Source organism: Lagenorhynchus albirostris, chromosome 2 (assembly GCF_949774975.1).
Source record: "Lagenorhynchus albirostris chromosome 2, mLagAlb1.1, whole genome shotgun sequence".
In the NCBI taxonomy this organism is placed as follows: domain Eukaryota; kingdom Metazoa; phylum Chordata; class Mammalia; order Artiodactyla; family Delphinidae; genus Lagenorhynchus; species Lagenorhynchus albirostris.
Window position 1 is genome coordinate 123,182,614 of NC_083096.1, and position 23,199 is coordinate 123,205,812.

Sequence of the window (23,199 nt, forward strand, 5' to 3'; positions counted from 1 at the left end):
ATGATATGCCATCTGCGAACAGTGACAGTTTTACTCCTTTTTTTCCAATTTGTATTCCTTTCATTTCTTTTTCTTCTCTGATTGCCATGGCTAGGACTTCCAAACTGTGTTGAATAATTGTACTGAGAGTGGCCATCCTTGTCTTGTTCCTGATATTAGAGGAAACACCTTCAGTTTTTCATCAATGAGAATGGTGTTTGCTGTGGGTTTGTCGTATATGACCTTTTTTATGTTGAAGTAGGTTCCCTCTATTCCCACTTCTGGAGAGTCTATATCATAAATGGGTGTTGAATTTTATTGAAACATTTTTCTGCATCTATTGAGATGATCATATGGTTTTTATTCTTCAGTTCGTTAATATGGTGTATCGTACTGATTGATTAGCATATATTGAAGAATCCTTGCATCCCTGTGATAAATCCCATTGATCATGGTGAATGATCCTTTTAATGTGTTGTTGGATTCTGTTGGCCAGTATTTTGCTCAGGATTTTTGCATCTATATTAATCAGTGATATTGGTCTGTAATTTTCTTTTTTTGTGATATCTTTGTCTGGTTTGGTATCAGGGTGATGGTGGTCTCGTAGAATGAATTTAGGAGTGTTCCTTCCTCTGCATTTTTTTTGGAAGAGTTAGAGAAGGATGGATGTTAGCTCTTCTCTAAATCTTTGATAGAATTCACCTGTGAAGACATCTGGTCCTGGATTTTTGTTTGTTGCAAGATTTTTAATCACAGTTTCAATTTCATTACTTGTAATTGGTTTATTCATATTTTTTTATTTCTTCCTGGTTCAGTCTTGGAAGGTTATACCTTTCTAAGAATTTGTCCATTTCTTCCAGGTTGTCCATTTTATTGGCATAGAGTTGCTTGTAGTAGTCTCTTATGATGCTTTGTATTTCTGCAGTGTCCATTGCAACTTCTTTTTCATTTCTAATTTTATTGATTTGAGTTCTCTCCCTCTTTTTCTTGATGACTATGGCTAAAGGTTTATCAATTTTGATTATCTTCTCAAAGAACGAGCTTTTAGTTTTATTGATCTTTGCTGTTGTTTTCTTTGTTTCTATTTCATTTATTTCTGCTCTGATCTTTATGATTTTTTCCTTCTACTAACTTTGGCTTTTGTTTGTTCCTCTTTCTCTAGTTCATTTAGGTGTAAGTTTAGTTTGTTTATTTGAGATTTTTCTTGTTTCTTGAGGTAGGATTGTATTGCTATAAACTTACCTCTTAGAACTGCTTTCGCTGCATCCCATAGGTTTTGAATTGTCGTGTTTTCATTGTCATTTGTCTCTTTTTTTTAACTTCTTCCTTGATTTCTTCAGTGATTTCCTGGTTAACGTATTGTTTAGCCTCCATGTGTTTGTGTTTTTTACATTTTTTTCCCTGTAATTGATTGCTGATCTCATAGCCTTATGGTCAGAAAAGATGCTTCAAATGATTTCAATTTTCTTAAATTTACCAAGGCTTGATTTGTGACCCAAGATGCAGTCTCTCCTGGAGAATGTTCCATGTGCACTTGAGAAGAAAGTGTAATATGCTGGGGATTTTTTTCTTTTAATTTTATTTATTTAATTGTTTTTATTTTTGGCTGCATTGGGTGTTCATTCCTGCAAGCGGGCCTCCTCTAGTTGTGGTGAGCAGGGACTACTCTTTGTTGCAGTGTGAGGGCTTCTCATTGCAGTGGGTTCTCTTGTTGCAGAGCATGGGCTCTAGGCATGCAGGCTTCAGTAGTTGTGGCATGCAGGATCAATAGTTGTGCTGCACAGGCTTAGTCGCCCCATGGCATGTGAGATCTTCCTGGGTCAGGGTTCAAACCCATGTCCCCTGCATTGGCAGGTGGATTCTCAACCACTGCACCACCAGTGAAGCCCTAATCTGCTGTTTTTGGATGGAATGTCCTATAAATATCAATTAAATCTATCTGCTCTCTTGTGTTATTCAAAGCTGGTTTTCCTTATTAATTTTCCATCTGTATGATCTGTCCATAGGTGTAAGTGAGGTGTTAAAGTCCCCCACTATTACTGTGTTACTGTCAGTTTCCTATTTTATAGCTGTTAGCATTTGCCTTATGTATTGTGGTGCTCCTATGTTGGGTGCATATATATTTATAATTGTTATATCTTCTTCTTGGATTGATCCCTTGATCATTACGTAGTGTCTTTCCTTGTATCTTGTAACATTCTTTATTTTAAAGTCTGTGTCTTTTGGTTGGAGCATTTAATCCATTCACATTTAAGGTAATTATCAATATGTATGTTCCTATTACCATTTTCTTAATTGTTTTGTTTTTGTTTTTTGTAGGTTCTTTTCTTCTCTTGTGTTTCCTACTTAGAGAAGTTCCTTTAGCATTTGTTGTAGAGCTTGTTTGGTGGTGTTGAATTCTCTTAGGTTTTGGTTGTCTGTAAAGATTTTGATTTCTTCATCAAATATGAATGAGATCCTTGCAGGGTAGAGTAATCTTGGCTGTAGGTTCTTCCCTTTCATCTTTTTAAATATATCATGCCACTCCCTTCTGGCTTGTACAGTTCCCTTGTATGTTGTCATTTTTCCATTTTTGCTTTCAATAATTTTTCTTTTAGTATTTTTTCTTTGTTTTTAATTTTTGTCAGTTTGATTACTATGTGTCTCAGCATGTTTCTCCTTGGATTTATCCTGCCTGGGACTCTTTGCAATTCCTGGACTTGGGTGGCTATTTCTTTTCCCATGCTAGGGAAATTTTCGACTATAATCTCTTCAAATATTTTCCCTGGTCCTTTCTCTCTCTCTTCTGCTTCTGGGACCCCTATAAGGTGAATGTTAGTGCATTTAATGTTGTCCCAGAGGTCTCTTAGGCTGTCTTCATTTCTTTTCATTCTTTTCTTCTTTATTTTGTTCCATGACAGTGAATTCCACCATTCTGTCTTCCAAGTCACTCTTCTGTTCTTCTGCCTCAGTTATTCTGCTATTGATTCCTTCTAATGTATTTTTTGTTTCAATTATTGTTTTGTTTATCTCTGTTTGTTTGTTCTTTAATTCTTCTAGGTGTTTTTCCTTTAATTCTTCTACATCTCTGTTAAACATTTTTTGCATCTTCTCAATCTTTGCCTCCATTCTTTTTCCGAGGTCCTGGATATCTTCACTATGATTATTCTGAATTCTTTTTCTGGAAGGTTGCCTATCTCCACTTCATTTAGTTGTTTTTCTGGAGTTTTATCTTTTTCCTTCATCTGGTACATAGTCCTCTGCCTTTTCATTTTTTCTATCTTTCTGTGAATGCGGTTTTCATTTCACAGGCTGCAGGATTGTAGTTCTTGTTTCTGTTGTCTGCCCTCTGGTGGATGAGGTTATCTAAGAGGCCTGTGCAAGCTTCCTGATGGGAGGGACTGGTGGTGGGTACAGCTGGGTGTTGCTCTGGTGTGCAAGCTCAGTAAAACTTTAATCCCCTTGTCTGCTGATGGGTGCTGCTGAGTTCCCTCTTTGTCGGTTTTTGGCCTGAGGTGACACAGCACTGGAGGCTACAGGGTTTTTGGTGGGGATAATGGCAGACTCTGGGAGGGCTCATACCAAAGAGTAATTCCCAGAAGTTCTGCTGCCAGTGTTCTTGTTCCCGCAGTGAGCCACAGCTACCACCCGCCTCTGCAAGAGACCCTCCAACACTAGCAAGTAGGTCTGGTTCAGTCTCCTTTGGGGTCACTGTTCCTTCTCCCGGGTCTTGATGCAGACTGCTTTGTTTGTGCCCTCCAAGAGTGGAGTCTCTGTTTCCCCCAGTCCTGTCAAAGTCCTGCAATCATATCCCACTAGCCTTCATAGTCTGATTCTCTGGGAATTCCTCCTCCTGTTGCCAGACCCCCAAGTTGGGAAACCTGACGTGAGACTCAGAACCTTCACCCAGAAGTCATGGGTGGGCTTCTGTGGCATAATTGTTCTCCACTTCGTGAATCACCCACCCGGTGGTTATGGGATTGATTTTATTGTGATTGTGCCCCTCTTACCATCTTATTGCAGTATATCCTTTCTCTCTGGATGTGAGGTATCTTGTTTGGTGAGTTCCAGTATCTTCCTGTTGATGATTGTTCAGCAGTTAGGTGTGATTCCAGTGTTCTTGCAAGAGGGAGTTAGCTCACATCCTTCTACTCTGCCATCTTGAACCAATCCTCTGGGCTTCATTAATTTTGAGTTATTTTATTTTGTCTTCACCACATATGTCCACCCAAATATTAAATGCAAATATCATATCTAGGGCCTTTGGCAATTAAAACTATGTTTCTTGTTGTAGATTATCTTTATCAGAATGCTAAGCTTTATTTGCCTGGTGTTTCTGAACCTATTAGTGAATCAGTCTGCATCTGAATGTTTGAATTTCCTTGAAACTTTTGTATAAGTAGTATAAAAACTGTTTTGTGGACATTTTAATTGGAAATTTATTTGCTAGAAACATTCATGTGGTTATTTGACCATTGTAAATACAGGTTAAGTCATCCAAACCTAGAGGCAAAACAATAACTTAGTTAGATTGTGAAGCCACAGAATGTGATTGAGTACCCACTGCTTCAGTGGGATATGGCAGTACCAACAGGAGATGGACATCCTACTAAGCACATCTTCATATAAGATTCCAGGGGGGTAATAAACCAGGTACCAGAATTGGTTTAAGACTACCATGATCATTTAAGAGTAAAAACATTTGTGATATTCCTTCAGATTTGGAATTTTTCATGTATCATTTCATTAAAAGGAGAAATGTTGGAAATAGAGAAGAAAGTCAAGTAAGGTCAGAAAAGCATGGTTTAATGATTTCTACAATCAATTAGTACAATTATTGTATTTCTTTTAAAGACCAACTGTTTTTTTACCAGCAATTACAAGTTTATCATTTAGATATTTTAGAGTTTCAGAGTTTTAGGGAGGAAATATTTAATTTACAAATAGATTTTTCTCTTTAAAACTCATTTGCCTAATTTCCTTTTCAATAACACCTCTTTCAAGTGATGAGAAATATGGTTTATCTTTTAAGAGGACGTTATTCAGGATCAGTATACAGCTGCTCCAAAATGGTAGTTACACATGCAGTTAAAAAAAAAAAAAAAGATGCAGGTGTCAGTAGAAAATAGAAAGCATTGTGAAGCAGCTAAACAATAATTTGTACATAACATTAATAGAGAAGTTATAACTTACCATAACTTAATAGGATAATGCCTTAGACCAGTTAATAACATACTATTGTTTATTTTACACACACACACACACACACACACAATGCCAATTTCCAAGAAAAGAAGATAGTTTTTATATTTAAATCTAAAAATATGAACAAATCACTATGCAACAAATATTAGGAGGCAAATAATTGTACTGGAAAACCTAAGCTAAGGAAAGTTCTTATGTTTGAGAGCAAAAGTTGGTTCAATGCTTCCTGGAAGCCAAGGCTAAAAGAGAAAGAATGAACTACAGAGACTGAATTATAAATCACAGATAGCGTTTTAATTTACAAAGGAAGATATTATTTTTTTCTTATTTCTGCACTCTAGGAAGAATATATTGAAAAAGTCTTTGTAAAAATAATAAAGAACTTTTATATAGGTGGTAAATACAATAGCTTTTTCTTCAAAACTGCAAAGAAGCTATTCATATGCTTAATGCCTTTGTCCACCTGATGTAAAGTGAAGGGCATGGTGTTAAATAACGATTATGTTATAACATTTCTGAGGGAACTTTATTTTATACAATATTTCTTTATCAATGCAATAAGTTAGCCATTTAATTTACCAAAATTATACACTTGACAAATTAAAGGGGGTACTGACAATACTTATTCTCAACAGAAAAAACATGGACAACTATTCAAGTCAGAACCTAATGTCACCCTAATTATCAAAGGACTAGTGTGAATAAAATAGCATTACTAGTAGCAGACCTAACTTGAACATCACTGGCTTAAACACAAATCACAGTTTTTTAGAGATAGCAAGCTCTTGCAGTTAAACTAATCTGAGTTCCACCACTTATTCATGAGCAACTTCACCTGCAGAGAGAGGTAAAGGAATTGCCACATACAGTTAGTTAATTTTTCTAAGGAGAGCTAGAATCTTTACCCATTGATAGTTAACTGAGTAATTTTCACAGTATATCAAAATTATTCTCATTTTTATCACATCTCTTTTTGTAGATGGGTGAGTCCACAAGTCTTTGCAATTCTATTTATATAGCCTGAAATGAAATACTGTAATCATACATTACCGACTTATTTTCTGTCCATCATTCCAATCTCTATCACTAAAATAGGAATAATTTTCTTCATATTAAAATAAAATTTAACAACTTTTTCTAATAGGAGAATAAAAATTAAATTCTAATAAGCCAGAAGTCAGTAAAAATTCTTATAGTCTTTTTAAAAATAAACTATATTTTTTAGAAAGGTTTAGATTTAGAGAAGATAGTACAGTTTCCATAAATCCCATACCCCATTTCCTCTACTATTAAACATTTTACATAAACACGGTAGATTTGTTAAAATTAGTTAACCCATATTAATATATTGACTGAAGCCAATATTTTCATTTCTTAAGTTTTTTTCCTAATATCCTTTTTCTACTCCATGATCCAATTTATGATACCATGTTAATTGAGTCATCACACCTCTTTGGTCTCCTGGGGTCTGTGATAGCTTCTCAGACTTTCCTTATTTTTGATGATATTAAAAGTTTTGAAGAGCATGGGTTTGGTATTTCGTAGAACGTTCCTAACTTGAGATTTGTCTGATGTTTTATATTAGAGGTTATGGGTTTTGGGGGAAACCCAAACAGAGGTAAAATGTCATTTTCATCACATCATATCAAAAGAGTACATATTATATGTAACTTACTGCTGCTAATGTTGACCTTGATCACCTGTTTGGGGTAGTGTTACCACTCTTTCATGCCTCCTTTCTATATTGTACTTTGGAAGAAAGTCACTATGGGAAGCCAACATTTACATACTGAAGAGTTATGCCCTACCTCCTTGAACTTAATTGGAAAAAGAATTTGAAAAAGAGTAGATACATGTATATTTATAACTGAATCTCTTTGTTGTACACCTGAAACTAACACAACATTGTTAACTGTACTCCAGTTTAAAATAAAAAGTTAAAAAAAAAAGGCTAAAACTCTCTTTAAAAAAAAAAAAGGAAATTGGATTATCTACATAAAATGCTGGAAGTATTTCTGTGCAGGAGATTTATATCTCTTTTTTTTGTTTATGTATTTATTCACTCATAAACTAAGGTTATACTAACTTTGTGACTAGCTCTGGTGCTACACTTATCAAAGTGTAGTTTGCTGCTTAAATTGTTTCTGTTTTGGTTATTGGGAGGTTGTTTAGTTTGCTCTTATGTCCCTTTCTCATACCCCATCATTTTGTGTGTGTGTGTGCATGTGTTTAAATTTGCTTTGTTTTGTTTTTTAGGACTTAATGTCTGTCACTACAAGATGCTCCAGCTTGTCTTCTATATTCTCTGTCCCAGTTGGGGTTCAGCTACTTCCCCAAAGAGTCTTTGTTCCTCTTATTGGAGAATGTCACTAGAAACTAAGATATGGGTACAATGTGTGTCATTGCTACCTGCTGTGTTTTATTTTAATTTATGAATCTCTAGCAAAATTATACACAACATATACATTTTAATTCCATATTTAATATATTTTACTTAAGTAAATAAATGAGGAAAGTTATCATTTGTTGAGTAGTTTTCAAAGCTGTGCTTTAAAAGTCTGTATCATTTGAATGTATCCTAATTTTATTTCTCTGTTTTAACATTGTTGGACCTTTGGGTTGCATCCAATATTGTATTGTCAAAAGATGAAAAATTTGGCTTGGTTTCACTTCTTCCCACCTGTCTCCAAAATATCATATTTTTATTACTATATTTTGTTATTTTTAGATACAGATAATTATTATTTTTCATGATATAACTTCTTAGAAAAACTATTTCTAGCATATTTAGAAAAAACATATTTGGGATACACAAGGAAAAATTATAAGTGGTATACTTTCTGAGCTTTGAAGTTATGGGAACATTATTTTAAATTGTCTTTAGATAAGGAAGATAAGTTGGCTTGATATAGAAATTTGAGGTTAAACATTTTCCTTCATATATCTGCAAATGTTACTTCATTGGCTCAATGTTTTACTGCAGAAGTCTGAGGCCATACCAATAAAATAAATGTTTAAAGTAACCTCTTTTCTATTTTCTGGACATTTGAAAAATGTTTTCTTAAAATTCAAATATTTTACCTACATACATTTCAACAATTTGACATTCACTGTGTTCTTTCAATGTGCAACTTAATTTATTATTATTTTTTTTATACAGTTATTTCCCTTTTTTTCACTCTTGCCCATATTGTATTTTCTTTTTGTATTTTTGACATAAGTCACCAGAATATTAAGTTGCCATTATCTGTTTTACATATTATCTCATGTTGTATCCATTTCACCTTCTTCATACATTCCTCTATATTTGAGAGTGATTTCTCAAGATAGTTCTCCATATTATAGACTTGATACTCTGCATTGACAATTACACTCATCAATGTTTCTAATTCATATTAAATGCTTAATGTTAAATACTTATCTCTTCAAGTCCTATTTCACCTCTGCTTGCTTCATAAACTGCTCTCTACTAATTTCATCATGTTGTATTTTTATCACCTTTTATCCAATTTTAGACTATACTTAATGTTATCATATTGTAACACAAAGGAGATGCTTCTAAAAATGTATCTTAATTAAATATTTTTTTTGCCAAAATATGTTTTTCTTATGCATATAGAGCATAATCTCCACTTTACCATACAAAAAATAACACAAAGCTTTTCACTATTTACATGGCTCAGTGATTCTCAAATTAAAAATATATCCATATAACGTGGGAAGACTGCTAAAATGCAATTCATGGACCCCACTAGACCTACTGAAATATTATTTTCTGAGGTTGTGAGAGATTGTAGCATTTTTTGCAACTGTTTTCTCCCTTCTTTATAAAGGGATATGTATCCTCACTTATTGCTAAATGGTTTATAGTACTACCTATTGGTATCTTACTTTGGACAAAAGAATGTAAGTCTATGTAACACATGCCACACCCAAAGGTGTATTTCAAACAAAATTATGTGGGTCCAATCCATCTCTTGATGCTGACCTCTGTCAGGAGAAGAGCATGTGCTAGGAAGCAACTGTTCCTTCAGGCTAAGTCCAAGAATGATAAAACATATACATCAAATCACCAGCACTCCTGAGCCATAAACAGACGTTTGTTGTCGTAAGCACCTGAAGTTGTGGGATTGTTTTCACAACAAAACTGACATGTGGGACAAAGGGAGGCTGGGGAATTTATGCATCTAACAAGCTTCCAAAACAAGGTTGATGTAGGTAGTACATGGAGCACATGCTGAGAAGCATCATCCTAGTGCCTGTTAAAAGTATCACTTATGTCGCTGATATTTTGTTTGTTTGTTTCTTGCTTTAAACCAAAGCCACATTTGCACATTTGCAGTATCTAGCAGTCATTCATCTAGCATGGCTGTGCTGAATGGAGAAGAGACTGCCTGCTTACAATTCCTGATCCTCAGTTTCTGAGGAGGGCATTTTTTCCAGACAATTTGAAGCAGTTTGCAATTCTTTTCCTGACTGAAAACAATCCAATAAAACTGCACCCCCAGAAGGCTCTTTTTCCACCCATTTTCTGTCACTGATTCCACATCCTAGGATGTAGCGTTGTAGTGCTTTCCCACTCCTCCTTCCAATAACACTGCTGAGAAATTTATTTGATAAGTGATGCAGACAAAAAGAAATATCAATGAAAGGAATATGAAAGTGGAGCCTTTCTTATTGCCTGCCTGCTTCATAGAGCAGATCCAATGCTGTATGAGGCCTGGCAATCTTCCCTTAGGTCAGCAAATAATCCAAACCTCTGACACAGAGAAACATACTAGGTATATGTCCTAATTTACTGATTTCCTGCATTGTTCTGACATTTCATATCAGCACCTTTTGGTCATTAGAAATCCTCTTAAGTCCTGATAAAATTTTAACCAATTTTCTGAATTGCCATTGCTGCTAATAACTTTCCTTCTCTTTCTGTTCTTTCAGTGGAAGTCTGGGGAAAGCACTGACAGGCTCCATTGACCTGAAAATCCAAAATGACCTTGTTTAGAAGATTTTTAAAAGTCACAGGAACTAAATAACAACTAACATCTGGGGAAAAAGAGATGAATAATCTTGAGTTGAGAATATGAAATAAACAAGCAGTGGGTTGCAAACAGTGCTGTTATAATGTTGGTCATGTGAAGCTCAGCAGGATATCCTAGACCCTGCAGGAAGCTGCAGTCAAGATTACTATATGCACTGCACGTAGAAATAAGCATATTGTGACTAAGAAACTTGTATTAAAAGATTCAAAGTCAGTTTTATAAAGAAAGCACAAGTAATTCATTGTATTTATTATGCTTATCAAAGGCAACTGGAATAAAGTTTTGACGTAAATAATCATCTTAAAACTAAAAGAGTACACATTTCCAAAATGCAGCCTGTCTGGAATATAAAGACTGTCTTATAACATAATTCTTATGATTATAGTCCTAGCAACTTTCAGTTAAAGAGGAAAAATAATTCTGAAATTAATTCCTCACAATACCCCTGGCTAAGAGATAAGAAAAATTTGCCCACTTATTTCTTGCATATAGGGAAATTGAGGCATTTGAATTATGTGGAATAGACACATTGTTAACATTTTTATTATTACAATTTTAAGGGTGAAGGCATATGGCATTTTATAGGTTTGCTTGGCACATACATTTTGAGCTTTCTAAACTGATGATAGTAATACTCTCTTCTTGAAGCATATTCATTCACCCTTCTTCTAGAGAACAGCAAATAAACATATATCTCTTTCTCAGAAATACCTCTAGGCTCAGATTGAGAAAATGCCTGTCCCTGACTGATCTCAGCCAAGAAAGCCAAGATTTCACATACAACCTTATGTTTCATTTTTAGGGAGATATATTAACTCAGGCAACACTGTTGAATCTGAGATATTTTTTATAGGGAAATCATAAGAATTTGATTCACACTTAAAATTATTATTTTTATTATCTGACCTAATAAAAGAAATTTAGGAGAAATAATTAAGTAGGAAAGCCATCCTCAACCTTTTTCACAGCTAGTGGATTTAAGTTTAGCTTATGCTATAAAGGTTGTGGAGAGTTTATTCCTCTTGAAAAGCTTTGGAGGAAAACTTGTTGCACACTTATACCTCAATGGGAAGAAGAATACAAGTCTTGATTTTCCTAGTAAGTAAAGCATGCAGTTGAGTAACAGCTCATGACACATGTTATGTCTTATGAACTGTGTTGAACAATCTTCAGCTGTGTATACTTCACATTTATGTTTTTTAGAACATTTAAATGATTCTAATGAATGCTTGAATATATTTAATAGATTAAGTGATTTTAAATGAAATAGTTTTAAAGGTTAAGAGTTGTTAACCATAACAGAATAATGATCTCTTAACTCAAATTGCTAAACTCATAAAACACGTGGATACAATTTTATTTTTTCCAAATTTAAAAACCAATGATTAAATTGCCTATACCAACATCCTATGCACAATTCCTAACAGTGGTGCTCTGCCATAACCATTGATATAAAAATATGGATAAAACTTAACTAGGTATAATTATAGATGAAAAACCATAACAAACAAATACAGGGACATAGTTAAATTTAGAAATCACTGATTGTCATTAACACAACGTTGTCTGAATGTTGGGAAACATAAAATTTTAGTTGCTATTTCAGAAAACCTGTATAATTTTAGTGATCAAAATGAAATTCATGAAATTAGCAAAATATAACTCATTTGTTGGTGAGACCTAATTTTCACCAACCTAGGAACTCTGCTAGGCCAAGGTAAAGTAACATGTGTTTTGTTTGCATCAAGCATTCTTACCTAATGAGAGAAATCGTAGAGGGCCTATGGAACTGACTAGTGCAATTTCATCTCACTAGAGTTATGGCTTTTGACAAAATAAGCTATATCATGCATGACTCACATTATGAAGAAAAAGTGTCAAAAGAAAGGAGGATGTGTACCTCATCTCAGGAAGATAGAAGATTAGTTAAAAGAGCTAGGGTTATTTCATTCTTAGATGATTAATGTAAATGAATAAATACAAGTCCAATTTTGAAGAACTGAGGTAATTAAATGGAATTGTACAGTGTATTGTTATGATTATCAAAAAGAAAAAGAATTTGGAGAGGAATAATCTCTCTTCATTATACAAATTTCCAAAAATAATTATTAGAAATTAAATCAGAAGAGTTAGTGAAATTAAATACTTAATATCACAATTGGGTTGCAGAATTGAAACTAAAGAATAACTCGAATGCAAACCATACCATTATGGTTTCTGTGGCATGTGGATCAATCATTGCTGCAGTGGTGGGTAATCAGACCTTAAAGAAGTAATTAGAATAAGACTAGAAAAAGAAATAAAAGGTATACAGATTAGGAAGGAAGAAATAAAATGATCTTTGTTCTCAAATGGCATGATAATCTATGTAAAGGAGCCAAAAGACTAAAGAGAAAACTGACTAAGAAGTGATTATAGTAAGGTTGCAGAATGTAAGGTTAATACATAAACATTAATGGCTTTCCTATATATCAATAATTAACAAGTGTATTTTGAAATTAAAAACACAATACCATTTACCTTGGCACCCCCAGAAATGAAATACTTAGGTAAAAATCTAAATATTGACAAGATCTATATGAGGAAAACTACAAAACTCTGATGAAACATATCAAATAAGAACTAAATAAATGGAGAAATATGTTACATTCTTGAATGGGAAGACTCAATATTGTCAAGATGTCAGTTCTTTCCAACTTGAAATATAATAGATTTAAAGCAACCACAATCAAAATCCCAGCAAGTCATTTTGTAGATATTGACAAACTGCTTCTAAAGTTTATATAGCCAGGCAGAAGACCCATACTAGCCAACTCAATACTGAAGGAGTATTAAGTTGGAGGACAATTACTACCCTACTACATGAGCAGAAATACATGAAACAGAGACAATAAAAATAATTTAAAACATCAACAAAATTAAGGGCTATTTTTTGCAATGATAAACAAATTTGACAAATATATAGCTATACTAATAAAAAAGATTCAAATAAATAAAATCAGAAAGGAAAGAGGAAACATTATGAACAATTGTCATAGAAATATAAAGGATCATAAAAGACTGAAGAAATGGATACATTCCTAGAAACATACAATCAACCAAGACTGAAAAATGAAGAAATAGAAAATCTAAACAGGCCAATAATGAATAAAAGAGATTGAACCAGTAATCAGAAAGCTTCCAGCAAGGAAAAGTTCAGCACCAGGTGATTTCACTGGTGAATTCCACCAAACATTTGAAAGAGAAATAATATGAATCCTCTCAATAGAACACCCCCAAACTCATTTTAGAGGTCAGTGTTACCCTGATATCAAAACCAAATAAGGATACTACAAGAAAACCACATGACAATATCCCTGATGAATATGGAGGCAAACTTTTTCAACAAAATACGAGCAAACCAAGTCAACAGCACATTAAAAGGATAAACGTCATAATCAAGTGAGATTTATTTCTGGGATACAACGATGGTTCAACCCAAATTAATAAATGTGATACACCACATTAACAAAATGAAAGATTAAAATTATATGATTATCTCAATAGACACAGAAGTATTTGATAAAGTTCAACATACTTTCAAAATAAATACTCTCAACAAATTGAGTATAGAAGAAGTGTACATCAAAATAATAAAGGCTATATATAACAAAGTCACAGCTAACTCAGGTAGAAATATATTTTTCTAAGATCAGGAACAAGACAAGTATATCCACAATCACGACTCCTATTCACCATAATACAGGAAGTGTTAGCCAGAGTAATTAGGCAAGAAAGAAAGAAAAGGAAATTAAATCAGAAAGAAAAAATATTGGCTCTATTTTCAGATGCCATGTTCTCATATATAGAGAATCCTAAAGACTCCACCAAAAAAAATTGAACTAATAAATTCAGTACAGAAGTTACAAAGTTACAGAAAAAAAAATCAACATACAAAAATCATTTGAATTTCTATACACTAACAACAAACTACTGGGGAAAAGTAATTAAAAAAATCAATCTCATTTACAGTAGTACCAAAATAATAAAATACTTAGGAATAAATGTGTCTAATGAAGTGGAAGATCTGTACACTGGTAAGTATAGAACATTGATGAAAGATATTAAAGAAGATGCAAACAAATTAAAAGATATTTCATGTTCATGGGTTGGGAGAATAAATATTGTTAAAATGTCCATACTACCAAAGCCATCTATTGACTCAGTGCAATCCCTATCGAAGTTCCAATGGCATTTTTAAAAAAATTCCAAAATTTATGAAAGACCCCAAATAGCCAAAACAGTTCTGCGAAAGAACAAAGTTGAGTTATGACATAGGAAGAATTCAATAAATCTAGCTTTCTTATCTCAGCTATCAATTTCATTTAGAGCTAAATTTCTAGATCAGAAAAGCAAATGAAAGTTCACTTTACAAATTCTAATTTCTTCAATGATGGCAAACAGCTTTAAATTATCCAAAATCCTTCTCACACTCCTAGATGTTGCCTCAGAAGCTAAAAAAAAGTACTGTAGGTAGAGAGTTGTAATTAATTAGAGAGGGTACACTTATTTGCTATCATTATCTGACATAATAAACTTTGCTTAACCTTGTACTGTATGTATCTACAAATCTCTCCTTGAGCTTTCAGACTTCTTTTGTATTACATGTGTCTCTTTCTTAGCTTTGTAATATCTGTCTTACCTGACTGGTCTAAAACAAAACAAAATTCTAGATGTATGACTCTCAAACCTGATATTAGTTTATGTTTGCCATAAAATTTTTTATGGTCGGGCTTCCCTGGTGGCACAGGGAAGAGTCCACCTGCCGATGCAGGGGATACAGGTTCGTGCCCCGGTCCAGGAAGATCCCACATGCCATGGAGCGGCTGGGCCCGTGAGCCATGGCCGCTGAGCCTGTGCTTCCGGAGCCTGTGCTTCCGGAGCCTGTGCTTCGCAATGGGAGAGGCCACAACAGTGAGAGGCTCGCGTACCGAAAAAAATAAAAAAACAAACAAACAAACAAAAAACATTTATGGTCAATTTTTTTTACCAATTTTTCCTCATTATTCTTTTATATAATAATAGCTTTATTGATAGATAATTCATCTGACATAAAATATACTTTTTAAAGCATAAAATTTGATGGCTTTTAATGTAGTCACAGTGTTATAAAGCCATCATGACTATGTAATTTCAGAATATTTTCATCAGCCAAGAAAGGAACCTCATACCCTTTAGCAATCACTTCCTACTACTCCCTTCATTCTGATCCTGACAACAACAAATACACTATTCTGGACATTTCATATAAACAGAATCATAAAATATGTGAACTTTTATGTCTGGCTTCATTCATTTAGCATCAGTATTTTCAAGATTCACCCATGTTGGGGCATGCATCTCTACTTCATTCCTTTTTATTGCTGAATAATATTCCATTATTCAGATATATCACATTATCTTTATCCATTTATTCATCAGTTGATATTGTGTTGTTTCTACTTTGGGGCTATTATTGATAATTCTACCAAGAACATTAATGTACAAATAATTCTGTGGACATGTTTTCAATTCTTTTTTCATACATCTAGGAGTGGAACGTTTTGAATAATATTAATATTTTGAGAACCTGATCAATTGTTTTTCAAGGCAGTTTCACTGCTCTACATTCTTACCAGTAGTGTACAAGCATTCCAATTTTTCCACATCCTCGTCAACATTTGCTGTTATTCATCTATTTTTATTAGGACATCCTAATGGATGTAAATTGGTATCATATTGTGTTTTATTTGCATTTACCTAATGAATATTTTTTGTTCATATGCTTATTGGTTATATGTATAGCTTCTTTGAAAAAACGTGTATACAAATCCTTCACCCATTCAAAAATCTTTGCCTCTATAAGTTGTAAGAGCTCTTCATAAATTTTGAACACTAGGCTCTATCAGACATGTTATTTGTAAATATTTTCTCCCATTATGAGAATTTTCTTTTGTACTCCCTTGATCATATTATTTAAAGCACAAAAGATTTTAATTTTCAAGTCCAATTTATCTAGTTCTTATTCTGTCACTTAAAATTCTGGTGTCATATCTAACCAACCATTGTCTAATCCTAGATAATAAGGAATTACTACTATATTTTCTTCTATGAGTTTTATAGTTTTAGCTCATATTCAGGTTATTGATCCATTTTCAGTTAAATTTTGTATTGGTGTGAGTTTGAGGTCAAATTTCATTCCTTTGCATGTGGATATCCACTGATCCCAGTATCATTCGTTGAAAAGACTATTATTTCTCAATTAATTGTCTCTGCACACTTGTCAAAATTTAATTGCTCATAAATATAGGGGCATATTTCTGGATTCTCATTTATCTTCCATTGATGTGTTCATCTGTATTTATGTCAGTACCACACAGTCTCGATTATTATATCTTTATAATCAATTTTTTAGTTGACTATTGTGAGTCTGTGAACTTTGGTCTGTTCTTTTGACAAGATTGTTTGACCTATCCGAATCCCTTACTTTTTCATATGAATTTTACAATCACCTTTTTATTTTTTCAAAAAAGGCAGATTAGATTTTGATAGAAATTGTATTGACTCTTTAGATCAATTTAGAAAGTACTGCCATCTTAATATCATCTTCCAATCCATGAACATGGGATGTATTACATTTATTTATGAATTCTTTAATTTCTTTCAATGAAGTTTTGTGGTTTTCAGTGTGCAGATCTTACTAGTTTGTTGTTAAATGTTTTCTAAGTTTATGATTTTTCATACTATTATAAATGAGATTTTTATTGAAGTATAGTTGATTTCCAATGTTGTGTTAGTTTCTGGTATACAGCAAAGTGATTCAGTTTTTTATATATATATATATATATATATATATATATATATATATATATATATATTTAAGATTACTTTCCATTATAAGAAGATATTGAACATTGTTCCCTGTACCATACAGTAGGACTTTGTTATTTATCTATTTTTCATAGAGTGGTTTGTATCTGTTAATCCCAAACTCCTAAATTATTCCCCCCTTTTCCCTTTGATAACTGTAAATTTGTTTTCTATGCCTGTGAGCCTGTTTTTGTTTTGTAAACACATTCATAATACATTCATTTGTATTATTTTTCTAGATTCCACATATGAGATATTATATGCTGTCATATATTTGTCTTTTTTGCCTGACTTACTTCACTTAATATGATAATCTCTAGGTCTATTCATGTTGCTGCAAATGGCATTATTTTATTTTTTTATGGCTAAGTAATATTCACATATATGTGTGTATATATATATATATATATATATATATATACACACACACACACATAAGTATTACTTCTTTTTATCCTAAATGGATGGGATTTTTGTTAACTTATTTTTCAAATTGTTCATTGCTAGTGTATAGAAATACAATTAAATTTCGTTGTATTTATCTTTTATCCTGTAACCCTGTTAACCTTTTTCATTAGTAGTAATTGCTTTTGGTTGGGGACAAAGGAGTTCTTAAAGTTTTTCTATACACAAGATCATGTCATCTGCAAATAGAAGTAGTTTTACTTCTTTCTTTCCAATTTAGATGCCTGTTTCCTTTTCTTCTAATTGTCCTGGCCAGAACATGGAGTATAATGCTGAATAGAAGTGGTGAGGATGAACATCCTTTCTTTTGCCTGATCTCACAAGGAAAGCATTCAGTCTTTTACCATTAGGTATGATGTTACCTGTAGAATGTTTATAGAGGCATTTTACATGATGAGGAAGTTCCTTTCTACTCTTTCTTATTTGTTGAGTGTGTTTATCATATTGGACTTTTAAAAGATATTTATTTATTTTTTTGGTCACATCGGGTCTTAGTTGTGGCATGCCAGCTCTTCGTTACGGCGTGTGGGATCTTTCATTTTGGTGTGGGCTCTTTCTTTTCAGGGCAGGCTCATTTTGTGGCTCGTGGGCTTCTCTCTAGTTGGGGTGAGTGGGTTTTCCTCTCTCTAGTTGTGGCGCATGGGCTCTGTAGTTTGCGGCATGTGGACTCTCTCATTGAGGCAAGTGAGCTCAGTAGTTGTGGCACGCGAGCTTAGTTGCCCTGAGGCATATGGGCTCTTAGTTCCCTGACCAGGGATCTAACCCATGTCCCCTGCATTGGAAGGTGGATTATTTACCACTGGACCACCAGGGAAGTCCCTATCATATTGGATTTTATCCAATACTTTTTCTACATCTATTGAGATTATTATGTGGGTTTTTTTGTCCTTTATTATATTAATATCATGTATAATATTTGTTGAGCTTTTAATGCTGAACTGACTGCAATGCCAGGATAAATTCCATTTGGTCAAGATATATAACCATTTTCATATGTTTCTGGATTTCATTCATTAGTATTTTGTTGGATATTTTTGCATCTATATAGTATTCTTGTATTGTGATATCTTTTTCTAGATTTGGTATCATGGAAACAGTGGCCTCATTGATTTACCTCCTGTTCCTTTTTTGGAAGATTTTGAGAAGAATTTTGTGTTTGTGCATGTGTGTGAGTGTTGTTAAACCTGAATGAATTTTTTCCCTAAATTAGCAAAACATAGTTTTTTAGCTCTATTATTTATCAGTTGTGTGGTATTAAGCAAATTAATTAACCTCCATAAGTCTAAAATTTTTCATCTCTAAAGTAAGAATAATAATTTTGTGGTTTTGTAACATTTAAGTTGGATGAAATATGCACAACATATGTGTATATAGTGGCACTAAATAGATATTATTATAATAAAAAGACTATACAAAATTTTAAAAATACATAGTAACCATATACTCATATCAATGTAGAAAACTGTTAATATTTCCCTGTATTTCTTATACCATTCTAAAACAATATGTTTTAAGACTATAGGAATTTTTTGTGTGCTTTAAGAAGTTTTCACATATTTTCATGATATTTGTAAACTGTGGAAAATAGCTTATATAGAGCTCTGTCTAATTATTTGATAGTGTGGAGAACTTAAAATTGATGTGGAATTTTAACATTGAGTAAATAAGTTTCTTTATAGAAATTATTTGAGGAGGAGATATTTAGAAACGTTACTTTAGAGCTAGAATTTAAATGTATATTGGATTTATCAAATCGTGATCCTGATTTATCATTTTAAAATTAGTAAGAGGCAAGAAAGCTTTTCCTTGTTCAATGGTAACATGTTAAAACATATATAAGATATAAATATAATTCATGTCTTCAAAAATTTAGTATTATTAATATTAGATAAAAATAAGTTTAAATTATATGTATATTAAATCCATTAATTAGTAAAAAATTAGTAGGTAATAATTAAATTTTATGATATGCATGAATATATTACTTCACTAAAATTCTGAATACCTAGTATGTTACATTTTACTTCAGAAGCTAAAAGAATTGATCCATTCTTCTATTACAAAATATAAGGGTATTCTGATGTCATATCTTTCAGGTAAGGTCTCGAAATCTCAGGGTCTGGCTTTAAGATAGAGGCAAAACCATAGTAGTATCATAATGTAAAGTTTTTCAAGTATAAACCGGAGTCCACAGAAGGAAAGGCCTTGCTGTGTCATTTCTAATTTTCTTGAGATTGGCTGTATTAAGGGGAAAAAAAAAAGTCTGTTAATGTTTTTATGGTTGGTTATCAGACCCCTGAGGAAAATTTCTGCTCTGGCTGTGATATTCTGAGGCAAAAAATTAAGTCTTTGGGAAAACTATAGACACATTTGTCCTTAATTCATCTGATTTATAGTTTTCATTTCCATTATTCCTCAAAAAAATCTATCTTTTAATTTCGTATTTGTAGATTTCTTTATTTCACTTTGATAAACTGAATTCCAGGTAAGACTTATTTACAGAATGGTTTATAGTAACAGACACAGTGATCTACATTCTTCTTTGCAGACCACGTTTGTCAGAACATCATTAGTCTGGATATGAGGAAGAATATTATCAGCATGGCAGGAAATATTATTTCTGTAGTGTCATAGGAATACTCATCTACCAAGTAACTTCTGGGAGTAGAACACTTGCTTAAGGCTTAAAGTAATAGCACATGTTTTATGCTCAATTAATATAAAGCAATCATTGGAAATAAAATTGATCCAGTGATTTGGATCAAAAGAGAGTCCTCTCCACATGATTGATTTCTGTTTTGGTGATATATTTCATATATCTCAAATCACTGAGTTGTACATCATGAGTCTTTATTTCAGAGATGAAATTGATGTCAACTTTATAACTTTCTGAGGTGACATAATCACGTATCATGATGCATTATCTATGAGTTGCATTCTAACCATAATCATGTATCATGATGCATTATCTATGAGTTGCATGATGTGTTATCTATGAGGTGCAAACCACAACCCACATAATTAACTTCCAGCCCTGTGAAATAGTGGAGCCTCAGAATCCTCTAGGACAATTACTTTCTTGAGACCAATCTACTTTTACATTTTATTAAACATCACCCAATGATCATGGCCAAATATCTCTTTGTTATGAATGGATGTTGCATTTATTTAAGGAAAATTGTGAATGTATATAATGAAAGAGCAAGGAGTTGAGGCCCTACCAACTCCATTATCAGAGTCAGCCCCAAGATGGAAACAATGCATAGTCTTCAGTGTTATGCCTGGTAGCAGGAAACCAAGTGGCAATGGTAGAAGTGTAATGGTAGTAAATGAAGCAAGATAGTGTCCATAAGAAAAGACCTTTCCCAAGGCTCAAGGCATACAATTACTCAGTGTGACAACTATTGTGATGGCCATAGGCCACCAAAGAAAGAACTATTGTGATGGCTATAAGACACCAGAGAAAGAATGTTCTATCAACAACCAAAGTAATAAGTTGACAGCTATCAGAAATGGTGAAAATCTCAACCTGAACATAAGCAGTATAGTCAGTGTCATGAGCTGGATCAAATAGCTATCAGCCACCTTATTAATGAGGGGAAAAATCCACTTCCCTTAATTTCTGTTTGAGATTTTGCCCAGAGTCTACTCTTTTGTTGTTTGTGTTCTTTTACTCAAATATTCTTAGTGAACATTGTTAAAGCTTAAAATATTTAATTCATCTGATAAAGGTATAATAATATAGAGGCATATACAACAAACTTGTTTTAGTGGAGTAACCGTATATAAAATACAGTCTGAGAAATTCCTGAAGATTGTTATCTCTTGGTAGTACTTTTGCAGAAATACCAAGCCAAACAAGCAAACAAAACACTTCACAGGTTTTGAGTTTCAGTTAACTAATTTAATTAAGATTTTGTTGTAATTTGTTGTATTTTCTTATTCAAATGCATTATAATTCACTGTTTACTTTTATTTACATAGAATTATTCATTAAAAGGAATACTATTATGCATTGTCACTGTGGAAAATTGAACAAAGTGAAACACAAAACAACGTAAAAATCTCTCATAATTCCATTACTTAAAGATAAAAACTCTGTGTATTCTTCCAGTTTTTTTTTTGTTTTTTGTTTTTTAAATAACACACGTGGGCTTCCCTGGTGGCACAGTGGTTAAGAATCCACCTGCCAATGCAGGGGACAGAGGTTCGAGCCCTCATCCAGAAAGATCCCATATACTGCAGAACAACTAAGCCCATGTGCCACAACTACTGATCCCGTGTGCCACAACTACTGAAGTCCAAGCACCTAGAGTCTGTGCTCCACAACAAGAGAAGCCACTGAAATGAGAAGCCCACATACCACAACAAAGAGTACCTCCCACTCACCACAATTAAAGAAAGCCTGCATGCTGCATGCAGCAATGAAGACCCAATGTGACCAAAAATAAATAAATTAATAAAAAAATACACAGACAAGTATATTTCAATCACAGTCTCTATAATAGTCTTCTTTTTATTTAATAATCTCAATATAAATAATTTTTAAGGTTAATTATTCTTGAATGGCATAAATATTAAAGCGATAACAGCAAAAGAATAACAATGTCATGGAACAAGCATGGAGTCATGACTCAGGCACATGGACTCTAAAGACAGATTGACTGAATTTCAATCCAATCTCCACCACTTAAAAGCTGTGTGACAGTGGGAAAATGTCTTAAACCTTCTTTATTTCAATTTCCCTTATTTTGTAAATACTACTGTATTGGTAAACAAAATCTACAGTATCACATTACAATAAAACACCATAATACTTGCTAATGACTCCCTTAGTTTAAACTTTAAGTGTCTTCCAGTTATACAAAATTCTGCAGTGACAATTCTTCTAGCTATCTGGCAAAAACTTAATTATTTCCTTAGGATAAATTCCCAAGTGTGAAATCATGATCAAACAGTGAGTACATTTTAAAGACTTTAGGTACACAAGACTGAATTACCTTCTAGAAGGGCTATACAAACATATATTTACATTAATATTATACAAGAGGTACACTGACCCTTTCCAATATTGACATGTATGGGTGTGCATATGTCTGTGTATGCAAATAATATATATGCTGGGGAATATACATGTGTATTTTAATGTTTGTCATTTTGACAGGACATAAGTGCAGACAAATGGATTCTTATTGTTTATACTAGCTGCACTTTATGATTCTGAAGAACAAGGCTCCCAACTGTTGAATCTATGCACTATGAAAAACACTTATTTTCTCCCTTTTCCACACTCTCATGAACCTAGGGTTAGATAATATAATCATATCTACCCAATAGAAAATAGCTAAACAAACTTTAGAAAAAAAGATTTTTTTTTCTTTCAGTTATGAAGAAGGTAGATTGTAGGTACTTGTGGGGCCCTCAAATGTATTTTCAGGTTAAATTCACTCCAACTGGGTGGTTTACAACACTTTAACCTGAGAATTTAGAAAGTAATTCCATATTTAAAGTATTTCTAAGAAACCACCAGAAGAGACATCATATCTCTCTGCATGGATTTACCTTCAACCCAAGCCTCAAGAATTTCAACAGATAAATCTTCAAGAAGTCTATAAAATAATGAAAACCAAACAAAAGTCTGTCT